Here is an 11,107-nt window from a genome sequence, read left to right as displayed (position 1 = left end):
TCTATAAAAAGAGTGTTTCATATCTGCTCTCTCTAAAGAAAGGTTCAACTCTGTGAGTTGAACAAACACAACACAAAGAAGTTATTGAGAATTCATCTGTCTAGCTGTATATGTAGAAATCCCGTTTCCAACGAAGGCCTCAAAGAGCTCTAAATATCCCCTTGCAGACTTAAGAAACAGAGTGTTTCCAAACTGCTCTATGAAAAGAAAGGTGAAACTCTGTGAGTTTAACGCACAGATCACAAAGTCGTTTCTGAGAATGATTCTGTCTAGTTTATATACAAAGATATTTCGATTTCTAAAATTGGCCTCAAATCGCTTGAAATCTCCACTTGCAAATTCCACAAAAAGAGTGTTTCCAAACTGCTCTGTCTAAAGGAAGGTTCAATTCAGTGAGTTGAATAAACTCAACACAAAGAAGTTACTGGGAATTCATCGGTCTAGCAGTATACTGAGAAATCCCGTTTCCAACGAAGGCCTCAGAGTGGTCCAAATATCCTGCTGCAAACTTAACAAACAGAGTGTTTCCAAACTGCTCTATGAAAAGAAAGGTGAAACTCTGTGAGTTGAACGCACACATCACAAAGTAGTTTCTGAGAATGATTCTGTATAGTTTTTAAACGAAGATATTTCCTTTACTACAAATGGCCTCAAATGACTTGAAATCTCCACTTGTAAAATCCACAAAAAGAGTGTTTCAAATCTGTTCTGTCTAAAGAATGGTTCAACTCTGTGAGTTGAATACACACAACACAAAGAAGTTACTGAGAATTCATCTGTCCAGCTTTATATGAAGAAATCCCGTTTCCAACGAAGGCCTCAAAGAGGTCTAAATATCCCCTTGCAGACTTAACAAACAGAGTGTTTCCAAACTGCTCTATGAAAAGAAAGGTGAAACTCTGTGAGTTGAACGCACAAATCACAAAGTAGTTTCTGAGAATGATTCTGTCTAGTTTTCAAACGAAGATATTTCCTTGACTGCAATTTTCCTCAAATCGCTTGAAATTTCCAGTTGCAAATTCCACAAAAAGAGTGTTTCCAAACTGCTCTGTGTAAAGGAAAGTTTAACTCTGTGAGGTGAATACACACAACACAAAGAAGTTACTGGGAATTCATCTGTCTAGCAGTATACTGAGAAATCCCGTTTCCAACGAAGGCCTCAGAGTGGTCCAAATATCCTGCTGCAAACTTAACAAACAGAGTGTTTCCAAACTGCTCTATGAAAAGAAAGGTGAAACTCTGTGAGTTGAACGCACACATCACAAAGTAGTTTCTGAGAATGATTCTGTCTAGTTTTTAAACGAAGATATTTCCTTTACTACAATTCGCCTGAAATCGTATGAAATCTCCACTTGTAAAATCTACAAAAAGAGTGTTTCATATCTGCTCTCTCTAAAGAAAGGTTCAACTCTGTGAGTTGAACAAACACAACACAAAGAAGTTATTGAGAATTCATCTGTCTAGCTGTATATGTAGAAATCCCGTTTCCAACGAAGGCCTCAAAGAGCTCTAAATATCCCCTTGCAGACTTAAGAAACAGAGTGTTTCCAAACTGCTCTATGAAAAGAAAGGTGAAACTCTGTGAGTTTAACGCACAGATCACAAAGTCGTTTCTGAGAATGATTCTGTCTAGTTTATATACAAAGATATTTCGATTTCTAAAATTGGCCTCAAATCGCTTGAAATCTCCACTTGCAAATTCCACAAAAAGAGTGTTTCCAAACTGCTCTGTCTAAAGGAAGGTTCAATTCAGTGAGTTGAATAAACTCAACACAAAGAAGTTACTGGGAATTCATCGGTCTAGCAGTATACTGAGAAATCCCGTTTCCAACGAAGGCCTCAGAGTGGTCCAAATATCCTGCTGCAAACTTAACAAACAGAGTGTTTCCAAACTGCTCTATGAAAAGAAAGGTGAAACTCTGTGAGTTGAACGCACACATCACAAAGTAGTTTCTGAGAATGATTCTGTATAGTTTTTAAACGAAGATATTTCCTTTAATACAAATGGCCTCAAATGGCTTGAAATCTCCACTTGTAAAATCCACAAAAGAGTGTTTCAAATCTGTTCTGTCTAAAGAATGGTTCAACTCTGTGAGTTGAATACACACAACACAAAGAAGTTACTGAGAATTCATCTGTCCAGCTTTATATGAAGAAATCCCGTTTCCAACGAAGGCCTCAAAGAGGTCTAAATATCCCCTTGCAGACTTAACAAACAGAGTGTTTCCAAACTGCTCTATGAAAAGAAAGGTGAAACTCTGTGAGTTGAACGCACAAATCACAAAGTAGTTTCTGAGAATGATTTTGTCTAGTTTTCAAACGAAGATATTTCCTTGACTGCAATTTTCCTCAAATCGCTTGAAATTTCCAGTTGCAAATTCCACAAAAAGAGTGTTTCCAAACTGCTCTGTGTAAAGGAAAGTTTAACTCTGTGAGGTGAATACACACAACACAAAGAAGTTACTGGGAATTCATCTGTCTAGCAGTATACTGAGAAATCCCGTTTCCAACGAAGGCCTCAGAGAGGTCCAAATATCCTGCTGCAAACTTAACAAACAGAGTGTTTCCAAACTGCTCTATGAAAAGAAAGGTGAAACTCTGTGAGTTGAACGCACAAATCACAAAGTAGTTTCTGAGAATGATTCTGTCTAGTTTTCAAACGAAGATATTTCCTTGACTGCAATTTTCCTCAAATCGCTTGAAATTTCCAGTTGCAAATTCCACAAAAAGAGTGTTTCCAAACTGCTCTGTGTAAAGGAAAGTTTAACTCTGTGAGGTGAATACACACAACACAAAGAAGTTACTGGGAATTCATCTGTCTAGCAGTATACTGAGAAATCCCGTTTCCAACGAAGGCCTCAGAGTGGTCCAAATATCCTGCTGCAAACTTAACAAACAGAGTGTTTCCAAACTGCTCTATGAAAAGAAAGGTGAAACTCTGTGAGTTGAACGCACACATCACAAAGTAGTTTCTGAGAATGATTCTGTCTAGTTTTTAAACGAAGATATTTCCTTTACTACAATTCGCCTGAAATCGTATGAAATCTCAACTTGTAAAATCTACAAAAAGAGTGTTTCATATCTGTTCTCTCTAAAGAAAGGTTCAACTCTGTGAGTTGAGCAAACACAACACAAAGAAGTTATTGAGAATTCATCTGTCTAGCTGTATGTGAAGAAATCCCGTTTCCAACGAAGGCCTCAAAGAGCTCTAAATATCCCCTTGCAGACTTAAGAAACAGAGTGTTTCCAAACTGCTCTATGAAAAGAAAGGTGAAACTCTGTGAGTTTAACGCACACATCACAAAGTAGTTTCTGAGAATGATTCTGTCTTGTTTTTATACAAAGATATTTCGATTTCTAAAATTGGCCTCAAATCGCTTGAAATCTCCACTTGCAAATTCCACAAAAAGAGTGTTTCCAAACTGCTCTGTCTAAAGGAAGGTTCAATTCAGTGAGTTGAATAAACTCAACACAAAGAAGTTACTGGGAATTCATCGGTCTAGCAGTATACTGAGAAATCCCGTTTCCAACGAAGGCCTCAAAGTGGTCCAAATATCCTGCTGCAAACTTAACAAACAGAGTGTTTCCAAACTTCTCTATGAAAAGAAAGGTGAAACTCTGTGCGTTAGACGCACACATCACAAAGTAGTTTCTGAGAATGATTCTGTATAGTTTTTAAACGAAGATATTTCCTTTACTACAAATGGCCTCAAAAGGCTTGAAATCTCCACTTGTAAAATCCACAAAAAGGGTGTTTCAAATCTGCTCTGTCTAAAGAATGGTTCAACTCTGTGAGTTGAATACACACAACACAAAGAAGTTACTGAGAATTCATCTGTCCAGCTTTATATGAAGAAATCCCGTTTCCAACGAAGGCCTCAAAGAGGTCTAAATATCCCCTTGCAGACTTAACAAACAGAGTGTTTCCAAACTGCTCTATGAAAAGAAAGGTGAAACTCTGTGAGTTGAACGCACAAATCACAAAGTAGTTTCTGAGAATGATTCTGTCTAGTTTTCAAACGAAGATATTTCCTTGACTGCAATTTTCCTCAAATCGCTTGAAATTTCCAGTTGCAAATTCCACAAAAAGAGTGTTTCCAAACTGCTCTGTGTAAAGGAAAGTTTAACTCTGTGAGTTGAATACACACAACACAAAGAAGTTACTGGGAATTCATCTGTCTAGCAGTATACTGAGAAATCCCGTTTCCAACGAAGGCCTCAGAGTGGTCCAAATATCCTGCTGCAAACTTAACAGAGTGTTTCCAAACTGCTCTATGAAAAGAAAGGTGAAACTCTGTGAGTTGAACGCACACATCACAAAGTAGTTTCTGAGAATGATTCTGTCTAGTTTTCAAACGAAGATATTTCCTTGACTGCAATTTTCCTCAAATCGCTTGAAATTTCCAGTTGCAAATTTCACAAAAAGAGTGTTTCCAAACTGCTCTGTGTAAAGGAAAGTTTAACTCTGTGAGGTGAATACACACAACACAAAGAAGTTACTGGGAATTCATCTGTCTAGCAGTATACTGAGAAATCCCGTTTCCAACGAAGGCCTCAGAGAGGTCCAAATATCCTGCTGCAAACTTAACAAACAGAGTGTTTCCAAACTGCTCTATGAAAAGAAAGGTGAAACTCTGTGAGTTGAACGCACAAATCACAAAGTAGTTTCTGAGAATGATTCTGTCTAGTTTTCAAACGAAGATATTTCCTTGACTGCAATTTTCCTCAAATCGCTTGAAATTTCCAGTTGCAAATTCCACAAAAAGAGTGTTTCCAAACTGCTCTGTGTAAAGGAAAGTTTAACTCTGTGAGGTGAATACACACAACACAAAGAAGTTACTGGGAATTCATCTGTCTAGCAGTATACTGAGAAATCCCGTTTCCAACGAAGGCCTCAGAGTGGTCCAAATATCCTGCTGCAAACTTAACAAACAGAGTGTTTCCAAACTGCTCTATGAAAAGAAAGGTGAAACTCTGTGAGTTGAACGCACACATCACAAAGTAGTTTCTGAGAATGATTCTGTCTAGTTTTTAAACGAAGATATTTCCTTTACTACAATTCGCCTGAAATCGTATGAAATCTCAACTTGTAAAATCTACAAAAAGAGTGTTTCATATCTGTTCTCTCTAAAGAAAGGTTCAACTCTGTGAGTTGAGCAAACACAACACAAAGAAGTTATTGAGAATTCATCTGTCTAGCTGTATGTGAAGAAATCCCGTTTCCAACGAAGGCCACAAAGAGCTCTAAATATCCCCTTGCAGACTTAAGAAACAGAGTATTTCCAAACTGCTCTATGAAAAGAAAGGTGAAACTCTGTGAGTTTAACGCACACATCACAAAGTAGTTTCTGAGAATGATTCTGTCTTGTTTTTATACAAAGATATTTCGATTTCTAAAATTGGCCTCAAATCGCTTGAAATCTCCACTTGCAAATTCCACAAAAAGAGTGTTTCCAAACTGCTCTGTCTAAAGGAAGGTTCAATTCAGTGAGTTGAATAAACTCAACACAAAGAAGTTACTGGGAATTCATCGGTCTAGCAGTATACTGAGAAATCCCGTTTCCAACGAAGGCCTCAAAGTGGTCCAAATATCCTGCTGCAAACTTAACAAACAGAGTGTTTCCAAACTGCTCTATGAAAAGAAAGGTGAAACTCTGTGCGTTAGACGCACACATCACAAAGTAGTTTCTGAGAATGATTCTGTATAGTTTTTAAACGAAGATATTTCCTTTACTACAAATGGCCTCAAAAGGCTTGAAATCTCCACTTGTAAAATCCACAAAAAGGGTGTTTCAAATCTGCTCTGTCTAAAGAATGGTTCAACTCTGTGAGTTGAATACACACAACACAAAGAAGTTACTGAGAATTCATCTGTCCAGCTTTATATGAAGAAATCCCGTTTCCAACGAAGGCCTCAAAGAGGTCTAAATATCCCCTTGCAGACTTAACAAACAGAGTGTTTCCAAACTGCTCTATGAAAAGAAAGGTGAAACTCTGTGAGTTGAACGCACACATCACAAAGTAGTTTCTGAGAATGATTCTGTCTAGTTTTTAAACGAAGATATTTCCTTTACTACAATTCGCCTGAAATCGTATGAAATCTCCACTTGTAAAATCTACAAAAAGAGTTTTTCATATCTGCTCTCTCTATAGAAAGGTTCAACTCTGTGAGTTGAACAAACACAACACAAAGAAGTTATTGAGAATTCATCTGTCTAGCTGTATATGAAGAAATCCCGTTTCCAACGAAGGCCTCAAAGAGCTCTAAATATCCCCTTGCAGACTTAAGAAACAGAGTGTTTCCAAACTGCTCTATGAAAAGAAAGGTGAAACTCTGTGAGTTTAACGCACAGATCACAAAGTCGTTTCTGAGAATGATTCTGTCTAGTTTATATACAAAGATATTTCGATTTCTAAAATTGGCCTCAAATCGCTTGAAATCTCCACTTGCAAATTCCACAAAAAGAGTGTTTCCAAACTGCTCTGTCTAAAGGAAGGTTCAATTCAGTGAGTTGAATAAACTCAACACAAAGAAGTTACTGGGAATTCATCGGTCTAGCAGTATACTGAGAAATCCCGTTTCCAACGAAGGCCTCAGAGTGGTCCAAATATCCTGCTGCAAACTTAACAAACAGAGTGTTTCCAAACTGCTCTATGAAAAGAAAGGTGAAACTCTGTGAGTTGAACGCACACATCACAAAGTAGTTTCTGAGAATGATTCTGTATAGTTTTTAAACGAAGATATTTCCTTTACTACAAATGGCCTCAAATGACTTGAAATCTCCACTTGTAAAATCCACAAAAAGAGTGTTTCAAATCTGTTCTGTCTAAAGAATGGTTCAACTCTGTGAGTTGAATACACACAACACAAAGAAGTTACTGAGAATTCATCTGTCCAGCTTTATATGAAGAAATCCCGTTTCCAACGAAGGCCTCAAAGAGGTCTAAATATCCCCTTGCAGACTTAACAAACAGAGTGTTTCCAAACTGCTCTATGAAAAGAAAGGTGAAACTCTGTGAGTTGAACGCACAAATCACAAAGTAGTTTCTGAGAATGATTCTGTCTAGTTTTCAAACGAAGATATTTCCTTGACTGCAATTTTCCTCAAATCGCTTGAAATTTCCAGTTGCAAATTCCACAAAAAGAGTGTTTCCAAACTGCTCTGTGTAAAGGAAAGTTTAACTCTGTGAGGTGAATACACACAACACAAAGAAGTTACTGGGAATTCATCTGTCTAGCAGTATACTGAGAAATCCCGTTTCCAACGAAGGCCTCAGAGTGGTCCAAATATCCTGCTGCAAACTTAACAAACAGAGTGTTTCCAAACTGCTCTATGAAAAGAAAGGTGAAACTCTGTGAGTTGAACGCACAAATCACAAAGTAGTTTCTGAGAACGATTCTGTCTAGTTTTCAAACGAAGATATTTCCTTGACTGCAATTTTCCTCAAATCGCTTGAAATTTCCAGTTGCAAATTCCACAAAAAGAGTGTTTCCAAACTGCTCTGTGTAAAGGAAAGTTTAACTCTGTGAGGTGAATACACACAACACAAAGAAGTTACTGGGAATTCATCTGTCTAGCAGTATACTGAGAAATCCCGTTTCCAACGAAGGCCTCAGAGTGGTCCAAATATCCTGCTGCAAACTTAACAAACAGAGTGTTTCCAAACTGCTCTATGAAAAGAAAGGTGAAACTCTGTGAGTTGAACGCACACATCACAAAGTAGTTTCTGAGAATGATTCTGTCTAGTTTTTAAACGAAGATATTTCCTTTACTACAATTCGCCTGAAATCGTATGAAATCTCAACTTGTAAAATCTACAAAAAGAGTGTTTCATATCTGTTCTCTCTAAAGAAAGGTTCAACTCTGTGAGTTGAGCAAACACAACACAAAGAAGTTATTGAGAATTCATCTGTCTAGCTGTATGTGAAGAAATCCCGTTTCCAACGAAGGCCTCAAAGATCTCTAAATATCCCCTTGCAGACTTAAGAAACAGAGTGTTTCCAAACTGCTCTATGAAAAGAAAGGTTAAACTCTGTGAGTTTAACGCACACATCACAAAGTAGGTTCTGAGAATGATTCTGTCTAGTTTTTATACAAAGATATTACGATTTCTAAAATTGGCCTCAAATCGCTTGAAATCTCCACTTGCAAATTCCACAAAAAGAGTGTTTCCAAACTGCTCTGTCTAAAGGAAGGTTCAATTCAGTGAGTTGAATACACTGAACACAAAGAAGTTACTGGGAATTCATCGGTCTAGCAGTATACTGAGAAATCCCGTTTCCAACGAAGGCCTCAAAGTGGTCCAAATATCCTGCTGCAAACTTAACAAACAGAGTGTTTCCAAACTGCTCTATGAAAAGAAAGGTTAAACTCTGTGCGTTAAACACACACATCACAAAGTAGTTTCTGAGAATGATTCTGTCTAGTTTTTAAACGAGGATATTTCCTTTACTAAAAACGGCCTCAAATCGCTTGAAATCTCCACTTGTAAAATCCACAAAAAGAGTGTTTCAAATCTGCTCTGTCTAAAGAATGGTTCAACTCTGTGAGTTGAATACACACAACACAAATAAGTTACTGAGAATTCATCTGTCTAGCTTTATATGAAGAAATCCCGTTTCCAACGAAGGCCTCAAAGAGGTCTAAATATCACCTTTCGGACTTAACAAACAGAGTGTTTCCAAACTGCTCTATGAAAAGAAACGTTAAACTCCGTGAGTTGAACGCACACATCACAAAGTAGTCTCTCAGAATGATTCTGTGTAGTTTTTGAACGAAGATATTTCCTTGACTACAATTTTCCTCAAATCGCTTGAAATTTCCAGTTGCAAATTCCACAAAAAGAGTGTTTCCAAACTGCTCTGTGTAAAGGAAAGTTTAACTCTGTGAGGTGAATACACACAACACAAAGAAGTTACTGAGAATTCCTCTGTCTAGCAGTATACTGAGAAATCCCGTTTCCAACGAAGTCCTCAGAGTGGTCCAATTATCCTGCTTCAAACTTTACAAACAGAGTGTTTCCAAACTGCTCTATGAAAAGAAAGGTGAAACTCTGTGAGTTGAACGCACACATCACAAAGTAGTTTCTGAGAATGATTCTGTCTAGTTTTTAAACGAAGATATTTCCTTTACTACAATTCGCCTGAAATCGTATGAAATCTCCACTTGTAAAATCTACAAAAAGAGTGTTTCATATCTGCTCTCTCTAAAGAAAGGTTCAACTCTGTGAGTTCAACAAACACAACACAAAGAAGTTATTGAGAATTCATCTGTCTAGCTGTATGTGAAGAAATCCCGTTTCCAACGAAGGCCTCAAAGAGCTCTAAATATCCCCTTGCAGACTTAAGAAACAGAGTGTTTCCAAACTGCTCTATGAAGAGAAAGGTGAAACTCTGTGAGTTTAACGCACACATCACAAAGTCGTTTCTGAGAATGATTCTGTCTAGTTTATATACCAAGATATTTCGATTTCTAAAATTGGCCTCAAATCGCTTGAAATCTCCACTTGCAAATTCCACAAAAAGAGTGTTTCCAAACTGCTCTGTCTAAAGGAAGGTTCAATTCAGTGAGTTGAATAAACTCAACACAAAGAAGTTACTGGGAATTCATCGGTCTAGCAGTATACTGAGAAATCCCGTTTCCTACGAAGGCCTCAGAGTGGTCCAAATATCCTGTTGCAAACTTAACAAACAGAGTGTTTCCAAACTGCTCTATGAAAAGAAAGGTGAAACTCTGTGAGTTGAACGCACACATCACAAAGTAGTTTCTGAGAATGATTCTGTATAGTTTTTAAACGAAGATATTTCCTTTACTACAAATGGCCTCAAATGGCTTGAAATCTCCACTTGTAAAATCCACAAAAAGAGTGTTTCAAATCTGTTCTGTCTAAAGAATGGTTCAACTCTGTGAGTTGAATACACACAACACAAAGAAGTTACTGAGAATTCATCTGTCCAGCTTTATATGAAGAACTCCCGTTTCCAACGAAGGCCTCAAAGAGGTCTAAATATCCCCTTGCAGACTTAATAAACAGAGTGTTTCCAAACTGCTCTATGAAAAGAAAGGTGAAACTCTGTGAGTTTAACGCACAAATCACAAAGTAGTTTCTGAGAATGATTCTGTCTAGTTTTCAAACGAAGATATTTCCTTGACTGCAATTATCCTCAAATCGCTTGAAGTTTCCAGTTGGAAATTCCACAAAAAGAGTGTTTCCAAACTGCTCTGTGTAAAGGAAAGTTTAACTCTGTGAGGTGAATACACACAACACAAAGAAGTTACTGGGAATTCATCTGTCTAGCAGTATACTGAGAAATCCCGTTTCCAACGAAGGCCTCAGAGTGGTCCAAATATCCTGCTGCAAACTTAACAAACAGAGTGTTTCCAAACTGCTCTATGAAAAGAAAGGTGAAACTCTGTGAGTTGAACGCACAAATCACAAAGTAGTTTCTGAGAATGATTCTGTCTAGTTTTCAAACGAAGTTATTTCCTTGACTGCAATTTTCCTCAAATCGCTTGAAATTTCCAGTTGCAAATTCCACAAAAAGAGTGTTTCCAAACTGCTCTGTGTAAAGGAAAGTTTAACTCTGTGAGGTGAATACACACAACACAAAGAAGTTACTGGGAATTCATCTGTCTAGCAGTATACTGAGAAATCCCGTTTCCAACGAAGGCCTCAGAGTGGTCCAAATATCCTGCTGCAAACTTAACAAACAGAGTGTTTCCAAACTGCTCTATGAAAAGAAAGGTGAAACTCTGTGAGTTGAACGCACACATCACAAAGTAGTTTCTGAGAATGATTCTGTCTAGTTTTTAAACGAAGATATTTCCTTTACTACAATTCGCCTGAAATCGTATGAAATCTCAACTTGTAAAATCTACAAAAAGAGTGTTTCATATCTGTTCTCTCTAAAGAAAGGTTCAACTCTGTGAGTTGAGCAAACACAACACAAAGAAGTTATTGAGAATTCATCTGTCTAGCTGTATGTGAAGAAATCCCGTTTCCAACGAAGGCCTCAAAGAGCTCTAAATATCCCCTTGCAGACTTAAGAAACAGAGTGTTTCCAAACTGCTCTATGAAAAGAAAGGTGAAACTCTGTGAGTTTAAC

The sequence above is a fragment of the Pan paniscus genome, chromosome 21 (genome assembly GCF_029289425.2).
Source record: "Pan paniscus chromosome 21, NHGRI_mPanPan1-v2.0_pri, whole genome shotgun sequence".
Classification (NCBI taxonomy): domain Eukaryota; kingdom Metazoa; phylum Chordata; class Mammalia; order Primates; family Hominidae; genus Pan; species Pan paniscus.
Note: the sequence above shows the minus strand (reverse complement) of the source record.